Below are 18,553 nucleotides of genomic sequence, written 5' to 3' on the forward strand. Positions count from 1 at the left end.
TCAATGGTATAAGAATGAATCGTCTATTTTTCTCATCGTATAATGTTACATGATTCTCTCGATTTAGAATAGTTTGGTGTCCAATGGATGTTCTTAATGGAATTTATTAAGATCTTAAAGACGCATTATATAGCCATTGATTTTCCGAGGATTAAGAAACTCGAACAGCAGAGACATAATTTCCACTGCGTCACTATCACACTTACAACGAATCGAGGCTGCTTGGCTGATCGAAACGACACATCGATTGATTGAAATCATCCGAGAATCGACGAATGGGAGATGAAAAGATCCGCGGTTGATTCTCACGCGGCTCTCCGGAGCAATTTTCGTGAGGAATCCGCGGTCCATTCTTTCCTCCTTGTCGATCAATCGGGACGGTAATTATGCCGGGCACTCGAACGAATGCAACAACTGCCCTCGCATTCCCACGAGCCCGATTCCGCTTTGTACGCCCGCATCGCCCGCGTCCGAATCACGTACAAAAGCCTCGTTACGAATTCGAGCCGACCGAGAGCGATTCGACTCGACTCGACTCGACGCGACGAGACGAACCGCCAAAATCCGGACACGTCGAATCGAATTCGGTCCAACGATTTTTAGTGGCAACGGGATCGAGAGAGTGCGCCCGGAGCCCGCGAGAATCCTCGAATAGCATGGAAATTGCTCGAATTGGTAACTCGACGACTTCGCGACACCGTGGTCGAGGGAATTTCGATGGGATTTCGACGTACTTCGTCGCCTTTCTAATTCTCATTTCCCTGGAAATTCCTGTAATATTTATGGAATGTTGTGAATCGTTCAGAAAATATTTATGAAGAATGATCGCTTAGGGCAAATGCTTGTTATCGCGATTTAGAGAATTTTAGGAGATGATTATTCATTCCTAAACTGATCCAATTTCGATACTTTTATAAAGAACATGTCGAAGATCTATCAATTCATGGAATAATCTTAACTTTTTTATTAATTGAAAGATTTCTTGTGAATTTTATTCTTGCAATTTGTTGTCATGTTATTGCTGAGCAATTATTTTGTCAATTTACAGGAAAATAAAGAAAGAATAATAACTTCCTTCTGAAGTTCTTTCTAAATTCTTGTAAAAAACGTTTGTTCAAGAATTTGTTCGAAACAATGTTGCTGATTAGTTATATGACAACAAATTGCAGTGAAGAAAGTAATAAAGAATGGTTCGTTTAATGAAAATATCTACGATCAAATTTGAGCAAATTTGACTGACATCAAAAAGCATCTGTTCAGTTATGCTATAGGGCAGAGTTTTCGAGGAAAGAAAGAAATGTAATCGCATAAAATTCGCATCGCACAGATAAAATAGATATTAACCCTTTGCAGTCGGAGCAATTTTAACTCGAAAGATCCAAAACAGTTTTTCCGACCTATAGTACTCCCTTTTTATATAACCTGTTGCATTTTGTACATATGAAATTGAATTAAAAATCAAAAGATGAATTAAAATTATTTCGGAACGTGATGTAACAATTTTGAACGGCGCTTTAGAGTCGCCGCTCGACTGCAAAGGGCCAATATACAAAGTTTAGCCATCGATCGTGGACCTACGAAACTTCTTTCTAAGAACCACGGAATCGTCGGCAAATGGATGAGCAAAGTGTCCGTCCGGCTAGGCCTGTTTTTGACATTCGACTTAAGAAATCGCGGCCCTGGAGGATATCCGGTGATCTTTGATCGGCTCGCAGATAATCGCCGGCCCTGCGATTGTACGTGTGCGAACGGCGACGACAAGGAGCTTCTCAAGGGAACGTCCCCGGAAACCCGGTACCTTTAGTATTCCGTGGAACGATCGTCGCTTTCCGATCTACGGCCGATCGAGCCAGCCGAAACCTGGGGGACAGATCGTAAAATTTACGGCGTTACGTGATCCACGGATCCTCCGCGCACTCTCCGGGCCTTGGTACACATTAATTCCACGTGATCCGCTCGCGGCTCCTGGAACTTATGTCGTCCACGTGTCTCGCACGACCCTTTCGTTGATTAATTGGCAACGGGGCCCCCTTCCGGGGCTTCCGAAACGATCGAACGCTGATCGATGCAGTCGCACGTACACCGGCTACCGGATCATAAGCGTCGCGACGCTCCCCGAATGCGAACGAGACACCCACGATTGCTTTTGAGAGGTTCATAATTTCATAGGACCTCCGCCGATCATAACCGATCGTTTCATTCAATATAATCGTTAAGACGCCGGAGCTTTATGCTGTTCCGACGTCTGCAGAACGTCGAAATGCGGGGAAACATTAACTCGATTAATGGCATCTCGATTTTATCTCATCCGAAGGAAGTTTCCTGTTCTTAGTAGAAGAATTTATGAGAACAGAAATTTGCTTTTGCTGTCTATAATTTATGTGTATAATTATATTGATACATAGAATATTGATATATTATTACATAGTACATATTTATATTATGTGGATAATATATTAATATCACGTAACATAATAGGAATAGGAAGTTGCTACTCTTGTCTATAATTTATGTATATAATTATATTGATACATAATATATTGATATATTATTACATAGTACATATTTACGTTATATGGATAATATATTAATATTACGTATCATAATATAATTATAAATATTTTTCTTCCTCCTCTTTCTTTCCTTTTCTCTCTACTATGTTTATTCAATCAAATTTGTACTTTTGTCAAGGCTAACGATTTTATTACCCGCATGTAATAAATAATAATAACTATTAAATTGTAGATTTAATGCAGTTTATTTATAATGCATTTTAATTAAATTTTATTTAATGCATATAGCAAAAATGTGTGGGTGAAATACAAACCAGTGAAAACTAAAAGAATATTAGAGTGCTGTCATATTATTTTTGGTGTATTAGCATTATTAAATAAAGAAACAGTTTTTTATCTGTTTTTTACTGTTGACATGCAAACGTATTATTTTGCATAATGAGCCGTAACTTTATCCGTAATTTTCATCCGTAAATTCTAATAATTATGCTGCAGGATTGGAACGGAAGCTTGGTCCATTTCTGCATAATTTCCAGGATGCTATTATTTCTTGATTTAATGTGCAACGCTGACGAGCGAGAATTGATCGTATAGTAATTTCAAGCGATTCATCGACTTGCACAGCAGCCAGTCTTATTGGACAGATTGCGTGACAAGTGTACTATCGTTTTTCCAGCTGCGCGCTGAGAGATCGTTGCCTCGTTGCGGGTAACGAGTGTCGTTTACAGGCAATTTTAGGGCAGTTGATGGCAAATTGCACGTTACGCGACGCGACGATATAAATTCGCGCATTCATTGCCCCGTTGCAAAGAGTAAAAGCAAAATTTTCTGCGCCATTATACTCCGTGAACCACAAACGCACCGAGTGCACCCTGTTTTACCCTGTTTCGAGTCGTTTCTCGCAACGCGGCGATAAAACTGCGAAGTTCGCACTCGTAGCTTTCAGGTTAATCGAAACTGTAAGTATTTCCACAATGAAACAATTGACCTGGAATTTATCGGTTGGTAACAATTAGACGAAATTAATTCTGCAAATTCAGATGTAAATACAAAATTCGAATTCAGACGTAAGTTGAAATTACAAATTTAGACATAAAATTAAATATCGAATTCAGATGTAAGTAGAAATTATAAATTCAGATATAAATTGAAACTGCAAATTCGAATATAAATTCAGATATAAATTCCAATTATAAATTCAAATACATATAATTTCAAATTGCATATTGAGATATAATTTCGAATTGCATATTAAGATATAAATTCAAACTGCGAATTGAGATATAATTTCGAATTGCAAATTAAGATATAAATTAAAACTGCAAATTCGGATATAAATTCCACTTACAAATTCAAATATAATATCAAATTTAGAATCAGAGAGACCTGAGAATTAATTCGAAATGGGCTACCTCTTGTAGAGAAATTTCCAAAACTGGGATTTCCCAAAAATGTTTAACGACTGCAGCGAACGCAGAGCACAATTCTCGTTAGTTTAACAACTCGCAGTGTCTAATGAGCTCGAGATCGGGCTACGAGGAGTTTTTGCAAGCCGGTATGCACTCAAGCCTCCGATTAAAGCCGGAAATGAAGCGTGGATATCCGTGCAGCGGAGAGTCGTCGATTCGACGAAGCGACGTTTGTAATTGCAGTCGTCGGAGAAGTCGGGGGAAAAAATTCGTTTCGAGGCCGAGGACGGTCGAGGGCAAACAAGATTGCAGTTTTTTCTCTCCCGCTCCACCCTTATCGATCGATTTTTATTGTATCCGGTATCTCGAGATGTACGACACATTTATCTATATTTGAGACATCTAACCGTGAATGATTCGAGGAAGAAGGTGCATAAAGTACTTTTACAAGCACTTTTACAAGCACTTTTTAAAGTACGTTTACATATGTATATGTATTGCTCGTCTTATCAGCCACTATTGCAATGTTCTTTTTTCTGTTTATAACAAAGAGTTCCTTACATATATAATAAAATATAATATAAATAATAATATATATATATTTATTTATTTATTTATTCTTTGATTTTATTATATATATTGATTTATTTGATTTATTTGATTTTATTTATATATATATATATATGAATAAATGTATATATATATATATATATATATATATATATATAAAATCAAAGAAGAATAAATAAATAAATATATATATATATATTATTATTTATATTATATTTTATTATATATATACATTTATATTTATTTATTTATTTATTTATTCTTCTTTGATTTTATTCATTGTAATATTATATCATTTAGCATTGTAATACGTATATAATGAATAAAATATTGCAATGCGAAACGATATAATATTACAGTGAATAAAATGAAATAAGAGTAAATATACTTCGGTGGAAAGTCGAGGAAAGAAAGGAAAAAGTCAATGCGACGTAATAGAAACTGTCCGCTTTTATTGTCGTGGCTAGACCGATTCAATGGTATTCCTGATGCAATATTTTATCTTCCGTTTAAACGGAGATCAATATCGAAATTAATCGTTCGCTCTTTTCATTTGAATTTCCTGGCACGAGGAACTTGATCGTTGTGTATTCTTACGAAGGAAGGTAGGACAATATTTGTCGAGCGAATATTAATTCTCAAGCACGAGATTCTTTGCTATATTAACCCTTTGTCCTCGAACGGTGACACTTGAGGGATCATTAAAAACTGCTACGCCACGTTCCAAAATAACCTTGATATATCAAATTTGTTCATATTTAAAAAATTGTTAAAAATTTAACCGTTGTATGAGTCGCAAGACTGAATTTCGCGTGCATAAAACGCACTAACAATAAACCATGCGAAATGAAAATACTGTCAGAAGAATTATTTTGCACGTAGAGCTAAGATGGTTTCGAGCGCAAGGGGTTAAATCAGAGGAATGAATGAGGCATTTTACCAATTTCTTTCCTCTCTTTCCATCTGAATCGTTTATTCGCCACTGCAGTAAACTAATTCTTCCGATGACCATCGATGAAGGTCCGATGGAAAGTAAAAATCGCCGGTCGCACCATCGAAACTAAAAGTTGCTGAATTTTGATTCGCGCGCAGGCAGACTGCCGATCGGCGGCCCGAAAGCAGCCACGAGCTACTGTTTAATATTGACAGTGACGGGATCGTCGGGTGCTCCGTCCGTGCCGGAAGTTTTCGTTCATTTGTTGACACTGTCACGTCGTCGTCCGAACCGTGCTGGTCGTCGAAAGGATACACTCCACTTTAATATATTTTTCTCGTTGCGCAGGAAGGGGCAGGGGGCACGCGGTGGCAGGATAAACTGTATACAAGCCCGACGAAAGAACCGGTGCATCCGGCTCTGCGGAATCGCGCCATCTTGCATCCGGTTGCAGGTCGAACGCTGTCGTGACACGTTGTCTTCGTGCGTCGTTCAAACAAACCGTGTTGACACGCGTCGTTGATTCGTAGCGCCGCTGTCTAACAGCTTCCGAATGTTGTGTTTAACGCCTCTGGATCTGCGTTAATGTAAACGACGCTAACGAAGGGACACGACAGTCTTCGATTCCGCTGGAACTTTTGACGGTACAGGAGATTCTCCCTAATTGACTCTGAGCTTGGAAACAAATTTGGACAATTTGAACAATTTGGGAAGTGGAGGTGCGATTTTTCCAGCCTTGCGGCTCGCTTTTATAGTTGTTGACAATCAGTGACTATAAATACGAGCCCTTCTATTATCAAATTGTCCATTTTTGTGCACAATCTGGGCGTCAATTACGGAGAATTTACTGTGTATCGAGCAGAAGTTCATTTCTTTCAACCGTTCCTTATATTTCTTGTATTTTTTTCATATTGCACTTTGTGCATCCACGCCTATTGTTTCTTTTATTCTTACTTGACTGAACTGTGCTTAATGTCAGTGCGTTTATAAATACCTTGTCGTACTTTAACCCTTTTGAAATGGTATTTCCGTTCTTTTAAGTCACAGTAAAATCTCTTTTTGTCAATATTTAAGCATTCGTGTACTTAAATGCAGGCACACAATATTTATTGACACGATATATTTATTTAATCATATATATATATATATATATTTATTTATTTATATATTTTGTCTATTATTTAAAATGATTACAAACTTTTGGAAACTTTTAATCATTATAATTGCGAAGAGAATGGCGCGGCAACGGTTAACCGCCTTATCGCACGCGAAAAAGCGACCACCGATTAACTCATCCTCCCTTCCAGGATATCCTCAGGTGTTAGAAATTGCAAAGTGGTTATAAACATTAAGCAGCTCGTTATCCAATGGATATGAAGCGCCAAGCAATAAAACACGATATCATAAAAGCGCAGACTGCATCGACGAGCCGCGAGACTCGTTAACCCGAATCTACCACTAGGAACTACGTTCTGCGATCGTAATCACGCATGTCTCGATTGGCCGAGGAATCTTTAATGGCCATTAGTTGGCTACGAATGCAGATCTTCTCCGTGGAACGTGCGTTTGCCACGCGAAGCGCCGGCCAGAACGGCACAGCATACCGTAAACTTGCAGCATCATAATTAATGATTCTGTTTTGCGTGACGGAGCTCGTCCGATGGCATGTTAAGCAGACAATAGAGCAGGTCGCGTAGATCTGCTTCGAAGATGCCGGTCAATAACCGTGAAATTAAGCATTCCGCCTGCACAGGCCGCTTTCCATCCGCGTATATATTTACCGGTTATACTTCCTGGTGCTGGCCGAGCACGGTTTCCGGTCCCACCCTGGCTGGAACCTCGTTTCCGGAACACGGAGCCTCGAGTTCCTTCACCGTCGATTTGGTCGACTCGATTTTTAAACCGCTCTTCTTTTCTGCGACACTTTCTTCGGCCTTGTTTTCTACGATAATTCCATTTACCGTACGCTGATTAGAATCGTCTGCTTTCTGCGAACATTGCAACACTTTTCATCCGCTAATTTTACCCGCTCATTGTAATAATTTTTGAATTTTTAACGTTAGTTCCTCGAAATAGAAAATTTTTCATTTCATTCATCGGAGCAGCCCTTTGATATTAACACTACCAAACCAGTCAAAATGACTGGTTTTCGATTTTTTCTTTTACACTGTTATTACATGTTATAAAAATATTTCTTGGAGAAATTTTTAGGTATATATTTATTTTATTTATTTTAGATATAGTAAGTATAAATCATAATACAAGTCATAGGCTTGACATTGCTATAAAACAATATACATTAGTCGCATTTAGGTTTTGGTAGTTCTAAGGTTAAAAAATATTTCATCGTTTCCCTATAATTATTGTTTGCTGGTCATTTATTCGAATTAATCACTGCGAACGAGGTCATCTTCCTGCGACGCTTTCTTCTCCGGAAACACCGCTCCTCGTTCGCTGATTAGAATCGTCCATTCTCCCTGAAAATTCCACGTCTTTTTAATTGCTAATTTCACCCGTTCACTCTGATAATTGCATAATTTCTCGCGTCAGTAACGTCGAAGTGCAAAAATAATAATTTCGTTCGAACAATTTGTTCGTATTGATCTCGGTTTCAACGAGCCGTTTCTACGGGAATAGCATCCGAACAAATGCATCGAATTCCAGTTAGCTAATGACTTCGAATTAACTGCCGTTTAATCTTTCACGGCGGCGAGGATGGCGGTGACAGCACCTGCGCGCGACAACTTGAAATTAAAGCTGGTGGATGCGAACGCCGGCATCCCGTTTTCTGGGCTCGCTGAAAAAGAACCGGACGATGAGAACTCTTCCTTTCGAGAGTAATTATTCTTAATTACCCCCACCCCCTCCCCTGTCTGCGCCGGGACCTAATTAATTGGAATAATGGAACCCTTTCAAGGAACTTCGACCGGGAATTATTACGGTGCTGACCGCGATTGAACTTAGATTATTTCGACCCGATTTGTTTTTGAAAGCAGGCATATTTATCGATAGACCAGGAGCTAGACAAACATCCGGATAACATGTTCCATGGACGCGTTTTGTGGGCGTTGGAGATCACCCTTATCGAGTGATCCACGCCAGAACACGCCTAAACATCGATTAGAATAGATTCGGAATTTTGATCCCCGCGATTTTGTAACGAAAAATAAGAATTTGATACAAGCGCCATGTGTTCGCAACGTGCTGTCGACTATTTAAATTCACCTTCTTATATTTACCTTGTTTGTTATACTTAAACGATAAAAGTATCGCTAAAACGGCAACCAAATTTCAAATCGTAAAAGTTGAATCGCAAGATTTTGTATTAGCATAAACGTCTGCAGTGTGATCTGTTCAACGAATGAACACCCTCCAGTGAATGAACATTTCCTGCATTATATGAAATGGTTGTGTTTATTATACCATTAAAATTTATTCAATTATATATAATTATTATATATATATTATATATAATTATTATTTATATTAATATAAATAGTATATAATATATTATATGTGATATAATTATTATTTATATTAATATAAATAGCATATAATATATAATATATGATAATAATAATTATTTATTTAAATTAATTATTATACCATTAAAATTTATAGAACAGATCTATTATACACTTGCAAATATGTTGCAGACGCTATTTGCTTTTCGCTTATAATATGTTTCACGTTTCATTTGTTCAATTTGCAGTTGTTTGAACGGTTTGATATAATTTTGTATTTCAAGGCTCGTTCAATGAAGCTATATTAAATCTGTTTGCGCAATACCGTTGACTGGAATATTTCTGTTCATTCATTGGTCGTTCGACAAATTCTTGTATTACACTCGTAACAAAAGCTGTAATTGGATCACGATCGAACGATGCGAACACGCAGTAGAGTTCAGATTTTTATGCGAAATAATCATTGTCTACATTAATAACAATATACAGAATCGACATAAACGTTCCGTTCTCTTTCTAATTATTTCACTGAGTCGAAACTGATGCAACAATATCTTTAAATTCCTCGAATGTTTTCACCGATTTGTACTTGATAGAAATATTCTCATGAACGCATAAAATCGGCGATCTATACAACGGTGAAGAAATTTGTTACACAAAATTGCAGTTTATATTACGGTCTGAGGAATTTTCATGGAGCTTACGAAAGCGTTTAAGATGCGATAGTACGTTTCGAAATAGCGTTTCAAGAAGGATAGTTCGCCGAAACCCGGAGCCCAACCCCTGCGCCCGCGGGCATAATTAATTCCGGCGAGCAATTGCTCGTATTGAATTATGAAATCCTCGTTATCGTTCGCCCTTCTAAACGAGGGTTAATTGTCCGCGAGGAACGGCGAGAGGGGGCTGGCGGGGCGGAGGGGAAGCCTCGCTCGAAAATGATTTCGAGACCCAATTTTTATTTGCGCCCCGGTAAAGGGATTCGTGATCGCAGTCGGAACGGTCATCAAGTACCTAAACGACCACTGATTGGTCAATACGCGATGTCCGGCAACTGCGATTTATTCGGTGAACCGGAAGTCCACTGTTGTTCCTTTGTCGATAACTCTTGTCACGAGTGTCACGTCTGCGTGACGCGCGTAAATAATTTACATAATGCCCCAGCAAACCTTCCCCCGGCCGATTTTGTAACACTATTTTGTAACTGGGCTGCGGATCCTCTGCGCGCGACGTATTGCGAGCAAGCCGACCGTGATATTCAACGGAATATAACGTGATCAAGCTTTCTCGTTCTACTTTGGCCCTTAACGAACTTATTCTTTCGGTTTCATTTTTTTCCCCCCTCGGCGAAATATTATTTCCCTTTGATTCTCCCTTTCGCATAAACGACCGCGACGACGCGAATACGCGGGAAAATTCACCGCACATCCGTAAGCGCGTTTCCCTCTGCATTTTATCTCTGCCTTGTGCACCGTATTTTTACTTCATAATTGTCGCCTCATCTTTCGCCTTGTTTATTCCAATTCCGTATCCCCTCCTTTGCAATATTAGCGTCAAACATGCAACTTTTCGACGTAATTAACATAATTGGAGCGTGCATTAATGTACCACGTTGGATCGACCCCCTGCGCTACGATGTCCTTCGCAGCTACGTTAATTAGCATAGTAATCTTGCATGTCTACGTTCGTGTTAGATTACCAAGATAATTATATCTTACACTATGATTTAATAAAATACAAATATTTCGTTCGATGATAATAAATTATATAAATAGAATACTCCGAGCCATGTCACAAATATTTTTAGTGTCTTTAAAATAAAATACTATTTAAAATGTTTATTAATTTATTAAAAATAATTATTTATTAATATTACAACGAATAAAATATCTTATTTTTAAAAGTACAGTCTGTCGAACAAATAAAATATTTGATTTTCGAAGATACATGCATGACTTAAAATAAAATGTCTAGTCACTGTTTGTTAATCAAAATACAGAAATTTAATTTCTGAAAAACACAAGAGACTGCGAAAATATTGAAAAAATCGCAAATAGCAGAAAAACGAGGGCTTGGCGAACATTCGAGACATTAAGAAGACCGAAAAGGTAGTAAATAGGGTAGTAAACGACGGTGAGAAAATTAATGGGCGCAAATGGTCATGTAATGGCCGCAGATTGGTAAACGCCTCGTGGAACTTTGGTGCAGCGAGCATTCTCTCCAGAGCGAAGTCGCGCGCCTATTTCTGTTTTTCCAGCCGCCCCTCTATTATTTTTATCTGGCCGGCACAGCGGTTTCTTATTTTCGTGTTCGTATGCATTTTCTGCGGCGCGTCGACGTTCCGCGGACCTCCTCTATTTTTACGTGATCCGTGAAAAAGTGTCCCCGAAAAACGGCCCATGAATACCACGCGATGCCACCCTCGTCGCCCACAAATTCGCGTGCCCGAAACGCTTTCGACCCCCGGAACGCGTCATATTTTCGATTCTCTACGAGCCTGTCCGACGTTTACTGTATCAAACGACCCGGTTTCACATCGCGCGAACTTCTTTTCATTAGAACGCAGTACATTACGGGACAAAAGCGAAAAATTCGAAGAGAAAGATCTGAAAGAATCTTGCATCGCGGAATATTAAATCGCGAAATATAGTTTTTGGATCTAACCATTGTTTTTGCTCCATAAACAATTTATAGTTGGAATTTTAACTTGTCGTTTGATCAACGAGTATCTTTCGTTTGTACAATTGTTTGAGTAAATCATTTTTTACAAAAACTTTACTTTAGGTATTATATTCAGTAAGGTAAATAGACAAAAAATTGTTCGAACAAGAAGAAACTTTTAAAGAAGAACCTTTTTATTTGATAACAAAATTATGATTATTTCATCAATTGATAGATCTTCGTATGCTCTTGAATAATGCATTAGAATTCCTTAATTAATATATGTATAATCAGTATATAAAATATTATTAAAGTATATGAAAAATATATTAAAATATATTAAATTATATTGAAGTATATTAAAATATATTGAAGTATACTGAAGTATATTGAGGTATACTGAGGTATATTAAAGTATATTAAAATATATTAAAATATATTAAAATGTATTCAAGTATATTCAAGTATATTAAAATATATTGAAGTATACTGAAGCATATTGAGGTATATTGAGGTATATTGAGGTATATTGAGGTATATTGAGATATATTGAGGTATATTGAGGTATATTGAGGTATATTGAGGTATATTGAGGTATATTGAGGTATATTGAGGTATATTGAGGTATATTGAGGTATATTGAGGTATATTGAGGTATATTGAGGTATATTGAGGTATATTGAGGTATAATGAGGTATATTGAGGTATATTGAGGTATATTGAGGTATATTAAAGTATATTGAGGTATATTGAGGTATATTAAAGTATATTAAAATATATTAAAATGTATTAAAGTATATTCAAGTCTATTAAAATATATTGAAGTATATTAAAGTATATTAAAATATATTAAAGTATATTAAAGTATATTAAATATCAAAATGCCCCATTGCATCGAACACTGTAAATCGTTTTGCAAAATGGCCCGTGCGCGAACGAAACATGAAAGTCACAATTATTTGTAAGACACGGATAAAACTGTTTGTCGTACATTTCACTAAAAATGGAATGTACGCGAAATATACTTATCTAGAGTCCCGTAGGTTCTTTGAACAGAATTGACTCCGAGTTCTGATCGATACTCGAGGAACTCCTCACGAACCTAATAAGTTTTCAGTATTTCATTCGTCCAGAAGGGTTCCGCCGCAGCGTAAGAGGAAAAGATTCAACACAGCGATACGGGGAATCCATACCGTTTTATTTGCTCTTCCAGACCTGCAAGGAGATATGGCTCTGCCATGATAGTGCAAGCTATTTATTTTGAGGGAAGCTCTTGTATCTCGTGATGTACCTTTTACTTCGCGCTCGCCTCCATGAAACACGTTCTACATCCCTCGCAAGGAGCTGGAACAGGATTCTCGTGGCGCGAAATTTCTGCGAAGTCGAACCTTCACGCAAAACATATCTTCAATTTACAGTAACTTCGTCGAGCAGGATCTTGTCGATTTTCTTCTTGGCGGTGTCGCCGGATAAAATTGGCGTGAATCAGACTTTTGATTAATACAAAATAATTCAGATTTATGCAAAATAAGAATTGTCTACATTAGTTGGAAGAAACAGAAATTAAATCCTTTCAATCTTTCTCATGTCAAAAAATGCAACCACCGAATTTTGTCACAAATGCATAAAATCAGCAGTCTAATAATTATAGACGCAAAGTGACTTTCACATTTTTAGTGATATTTAAACAAAAACTTAAAAAGAACACCATGCTTGTATATTTTTATATTAAAAATAATAGAAATATGCAAATATAGATTTTTTGGTTTTTGTTTAAATATCAATAAAGATGTAAAAATTATTTAGAGTCTATAATTATGCACACCATGGTACTTTTCACATTTTTAGTGATATTTAAACAAAAACTTAAAAGAACTTCATACTTATATATTTCTGTATTAAAAATAATAGAAATATACAAATATAGATCTTTGGTTTTTGTTTGAATATCAGTAAAGATGTAAAAATTACTTTGAGTCTATAATTATGCACACCACTGTACCTTTTAAAAAATTTTATTTAACCAAGGGCAATTTTTTGTTAATCCTAGAGTTGAGAAATTTTGATGAACCCAACATTTTCAGAAAATCGATAAGAAGCTAGAAATTTCCTAAATAGTCTAAAAAGAATATTTGTTTCTAAACAATTATTTTAGGAAAATAGCCGTCAAAATGTACGTTTATTAACAACGAAATAGACATTGTAATTTCAATGTCAAAAGGTCCTCGTTCAAGAGAAATACAATGCATATGGAACTTCTAATTGGAAACAGATATAATAAAATAATTACTAGCCTTTGTAGACACGAATAAATATACTAATTGAAGTCATTTCCGTTTGAAAAACGTCCAGACAGCTTTACAATTAAGTCCGCCTATTTTCTGTGAAAAAAAATGATGCTCGGAACGAGGCAGAAACGGAGTCAGACAAGCTTCAGACTTTAGGGAGTTCCGGCGCTGGTAATCGAATAATCCTCGTCTTTTCTTTTGTTTCGGCACACAGGCGGCCGCCCACGGACGTCATGACTCGGGAAGTTTTGAGCTCGTTAAGACTCGGTTTCTAAACTTCCTGGGCTAACCGGACACACCTTCCTCCTCCAATAAGCCTTGGAAATTGCGTCAATGTTTCCCAGCCTCCAAACGCAGGAGTTAGTTGAAATTTCCGAGCCGCTGAATGCGTCGAAAGTTTCCTGTCACGTGCGATTGTGACACGAGAAACGAATTCACAGAATTCCGCGAAAAATCGGCGAACATGCCGAAAAACGCGACTGTAATTTTAGGTTCAGTAGGTCGCGAATAATTTGATGGTATTTTTCTAAATTCTTCTCACGTTTTCACTATTTTTTATCCCGCTCATTTTCATCGTAGATGCATTGTTAATCATGCTGCTGAATCAACGTGGAATAACTTTTTTAACGATGGACCAAATGAGTTGAACTTTGTTGAGATGTTAGACCGACTAGTTTGCTAGATAATGAGCAAACAAGTTTCACAAAAATTTTAATCAGTTGGAATGATACAAAAATTACGAAATTATATTTGGGCTCAGATAAAAAGATGAGAAAAAATATCACTGTTTAATTGTTTTCGAACTCCAATCAGCTGCGATTTGAAAAATGCTTTTTGTACCCTTTGTCTAGTAAGCCAATCAGTCTAAGGTCTTTAAAAAAGTGCAGACGTCTGGTCGAATTTTTAAAAAGTGATTCCTTCTGGAAAGTCGTCTTTCAAAGCGGCGACTGAAGATTAGAAACGTGCACCAGAAACTATAGTATCGGAATGTCTGGGAAAGTAAAGAAATCGTGAATAGGAAGAGCATCGACACGATAAGAGGAGATAAGAAAATTGTGTTGCCAGTTTGTAATGATCGGAAACGGGGAAACTATGGGGAAAGAGCAGAACAAGTATTCGTTGAACTAACGAAAGCGGTTTCTAAAATTCCTTTCGATCTCGAATTGTTCGTTGAAATTCGTTGTCTACGAAAAACTTGCGGTCGATTGATCGGTCTCCGGTCGAAAGAGATTGGATCCGAAAGAATCGTAACAGGAACAGATGTCGCCGGGCCAGACGTAATAATTACGGATTGATTATTCTCGATTAAGTCGATCAACGTATTAATTACTTCTGCTGCTGGAGATGTGGGTCAGCCGACGTCGGAAATAAATTTCGGATAATGTCAGGCTGACACTTGTATCGACCACACACACACCATTCTCTATCAATTCATTCACGAACGCAACGATAGTTCAAGAAATTATCTTGTATAAAATAATCATAAACATTAAACTACGGAACGTATGAAGTCGTGGATTAAATTGCGATTTATTGCAATTATCGATTAAATTGCAATTGAGTCGATTGACAAATGAATAAAAAAAAGACGTATCTTTCTCAAAAACATATCTCAGATAAAAAGTTGTCAAATGAGATTTTTTAAATTTTCTTCTGTCATTTCACAGACATTACAAACATTTTCTTGCGGGTTGTTTAGTAGACCTAACATCTCAAATAAATGTCTACATCTTTTAAAAGCGAAACAGACAAGATAAATTTTATTTGAGATGTTAGAAGTTTACTAAACAACGTGTAAAAATATGTTTATAAAAATAGCAATCGAGTGAGCTGACAGAAGAAAATTTTAAAAATCTCATTTGTCCACTTTTGGACTCAATAGCAATTTTTACAAAAATCTTTTTGTATATTGTCCAGCAAACTACGCTTTCTAGCATCTCATAAAAAAATTCAAATCGTTCGGTATAATTTTCGAAAAATGATTCCCATTTAGAAAGTGTCCACCTACATTTGTCGACGCCTGTATACATACCGAATTGTAATTTTCAACGAATGAGAAACGTTTCGTGACAAAGGAAACAGTTTAAAAATTGCAAAACATGAAAAATATCGGCGCAGCATTGTCGAAAAGAAAGAAGCCCCGTAAGAACGGAGACATTTGTGCAGCGAGGTCGAGCGGCTGCCTATTTTCAGGGTCGGTTTAGCACCGTGTAATGCGTAATGCGTAACTGGATACGGTTGCGGACGAAACCATCCATTAAAAGAGCCACTTTGCTCCGACGATGTAAAAATTTCTTCCGGTTTTCTGCACTAAATCAATCCGGCCGTAGCAACATCTTATTTAGAGAAGCCGCAAGCCCCTGTGCCGAGCGCGTCGTTTAAATTCAGACGTGCACGCGCTCATCTAAATTATCCCTTATTAATCCCTCCGGTTTTATGAATGCTCGCGAGTCTCTCAGGATTATTCGTTTCATTAAGAAAAATATATCTGCTGTCGCGAATACTTTACGGCTGGTCGCGACACGGTAAATTGCTTTTTTCGAATCCGTCCACGAAACTTTTTTCAAATGAAAAGAAAAGAAACACTCTTCGATAATCTCTCGCACGAAACGCGCGATCGAGGCTAACGGAAATAGAACCGAGAATTGTGATTTAAAGAGGAAGAATTTCCAGAGGAGAAGAGCGTTTTCTTGTTTCATTCTGGAATAGTGATGTAGCGATTTTATACGCGACAACATATTTTATTCCGCGTGACCGAGCGCTGCCGTCAAAATCTCGGAGAGACTACGGTGAATGATTGGCCACTTTATTATCGCGGTGGAAATTTATGGACGCCATAGATAAATTATCTTAGCCTCGAGCTCCCTGTCCCCGCGTCCTGTACAAGATAATTGTAACAAATAAGGGCCGTCGTAATTTTTGGTTCAATTCGACGTCGCAATCACCGACGACGAGATAATCCTAATTTACATCTCGCCCGCTGTCTCGCCCGGCATCGATCATGCGCTTTTTCGGTAGCCCGCTGCTAGCCAGAGGGAAATTCGTAATGTTCATGCCGGCTATTCGAAGACCATCTTAAAAATACTCCGTCCACCAGGAAGTCGAGCCAATATCTCTGTAAAATTTAATATTGTTCGCATTGCGGTGATCTCGTTGTATATTCCATTGTCCGCTTTAATTATTCGCTTTTTGTAATCCTTCTTAATCCAATGAAGTTTTTAATTTTCATTTCGTTGCACGCTCTTCCCTTTTCATTATTCACTTTAATTAATTCAGAATTAGTTCCTTAATCTTAATTTCATTTTAGCTTCATCCCTTTTTTATTATCCATTTTAATTAATTAAGAATAATTTCCTTAATCTTAATTTCATTTTACCTTCATCCCTTTTTTATTGTTCATTTTAATTAATTAAGAATAATTTCCTTAATCTTAATTTCATTTCACCTTCATTCCTTTCTTATTGTTCATTTTAATTAATTAAGAATAATTTCCTTAATCTTAATTTCATTTTACCTTCATTCCTTTTTTATTGTTCATTTTAATTAATTAAGAATAATTTCCTTAATCTTAATTTCATTTTACCTTCATTCCTTTTTTATTGTTCATTTTAATTAATTAAGAATAATTTCCTTAATCTTAATCTCATTCCCTTTTCATTGTTCGTTTTGATTGTTCCCAGATTTTTCCTCAATCTTAATTTCATTGTATCTTCTTTCCCCTTTACTATCCATTTTGATTATTCACAGACTTCCCCTTAAAATTAATTTCATTGTACCTTCTTCCCCTTGCATCGTTCATTTTAGTTAATTCACTATTTCTTCTGTATCTTCTTTTTTTTCATTCAGTACCATCTTCCCTCCTCGTTGTTCTTTCAACTGCTTTTAAAGATTTTTCCTTAATTTCCATTTAACTTTAATCGAATTTCTTATTTTCAATAAACCTATACAATAAAACACACTACGAATTACCGGATGTGCAACGAGAAATCCAGCGAGCAGCAGATTTTGAGGAAGTTATTTTCGAGCCGGTACAAAGTCGCGAGACTTTCCTTCGCGCCACGATAATTAATCGGCCGCGAACGCTCGATTAATCGGCCGTTCCGCGTAACGCGTCCCAACAAGACGGTGTCAAAGTGCGTATCCATCGCTCGGTGAAAATTTATCTGCCATTATTCCTCATTCGGCCGGCTCTGCCGAGCGATTTCCAAGAAATCGTTGGAACTCGGCCGGTTTTATCGGACTCGTAAACACCGGGACGTCGTCGTCGTCGTCGTCGGACCGTGTCCAGCATCGTTAGAGACGCCGACACGCACGCTCTAATCACGGTAATCGCGTGAAAACGTCCGGCGATCCGGTTGTGATTCGAAATCGCTCGCTTCATAAAATCGTCAGGGGCCTGCATAAATTCCGATGCAATTTTTCCGAGCCCTTCACAAATGGGAAGATTCCCACGACACCACTGTCAATTCCGAAGCTTCGTTGCCAGTTTCATGGAAACGGAGACACTGTATGGTATCATTCTGCGAAATTAATACTAAACCTACCGAGCACTAAAAGCGACGAATTTCTGTTGCTCTGTAAGAATGATAAAACCCAATCTATTTAGACTTCCCATAATTTTTATTACAACGAATACTCGGACTGTGAAATTCATTTAATAATTTCCTATGAAGAAGTCTCTATAATTTCAGCAATTTTAAAATACAAAATGTAAAAC

The 18,553-nt window shown here is 37.2% G+C and overlaps 1 protein-coding gene across 3 annotated transcripts in view; it reads left to right on the top strand.

Annotated features, from left to right (window-relative positions):
- Positions 1-18,553, top strand: part of stumps (DBB domain-containing protein stumps) — a 119,272-nt gene that overhangs the window by 70,223 nt on the left and 30,496 nt on the right. The gene's annotated exons all lie outside the window — the stretch shown is intronic.

The sequence above is a fragment of the Megalopta genalis genome, chromosome 5 (assembly GCF_051020955.1).
Source record: "Megalopta genalis isolate 19385.01 chromosome 5, iyMegGena1_principal, whole genome shotgun sequence".
In the NCBI taxonomy this organism is placed as follows: domain Eukaryota; kingdom Metazoa; phylum Arthropoda; class Insecta; order Hymenoptera; family Halictidae; genus Megalopta; species Megalopta genalis.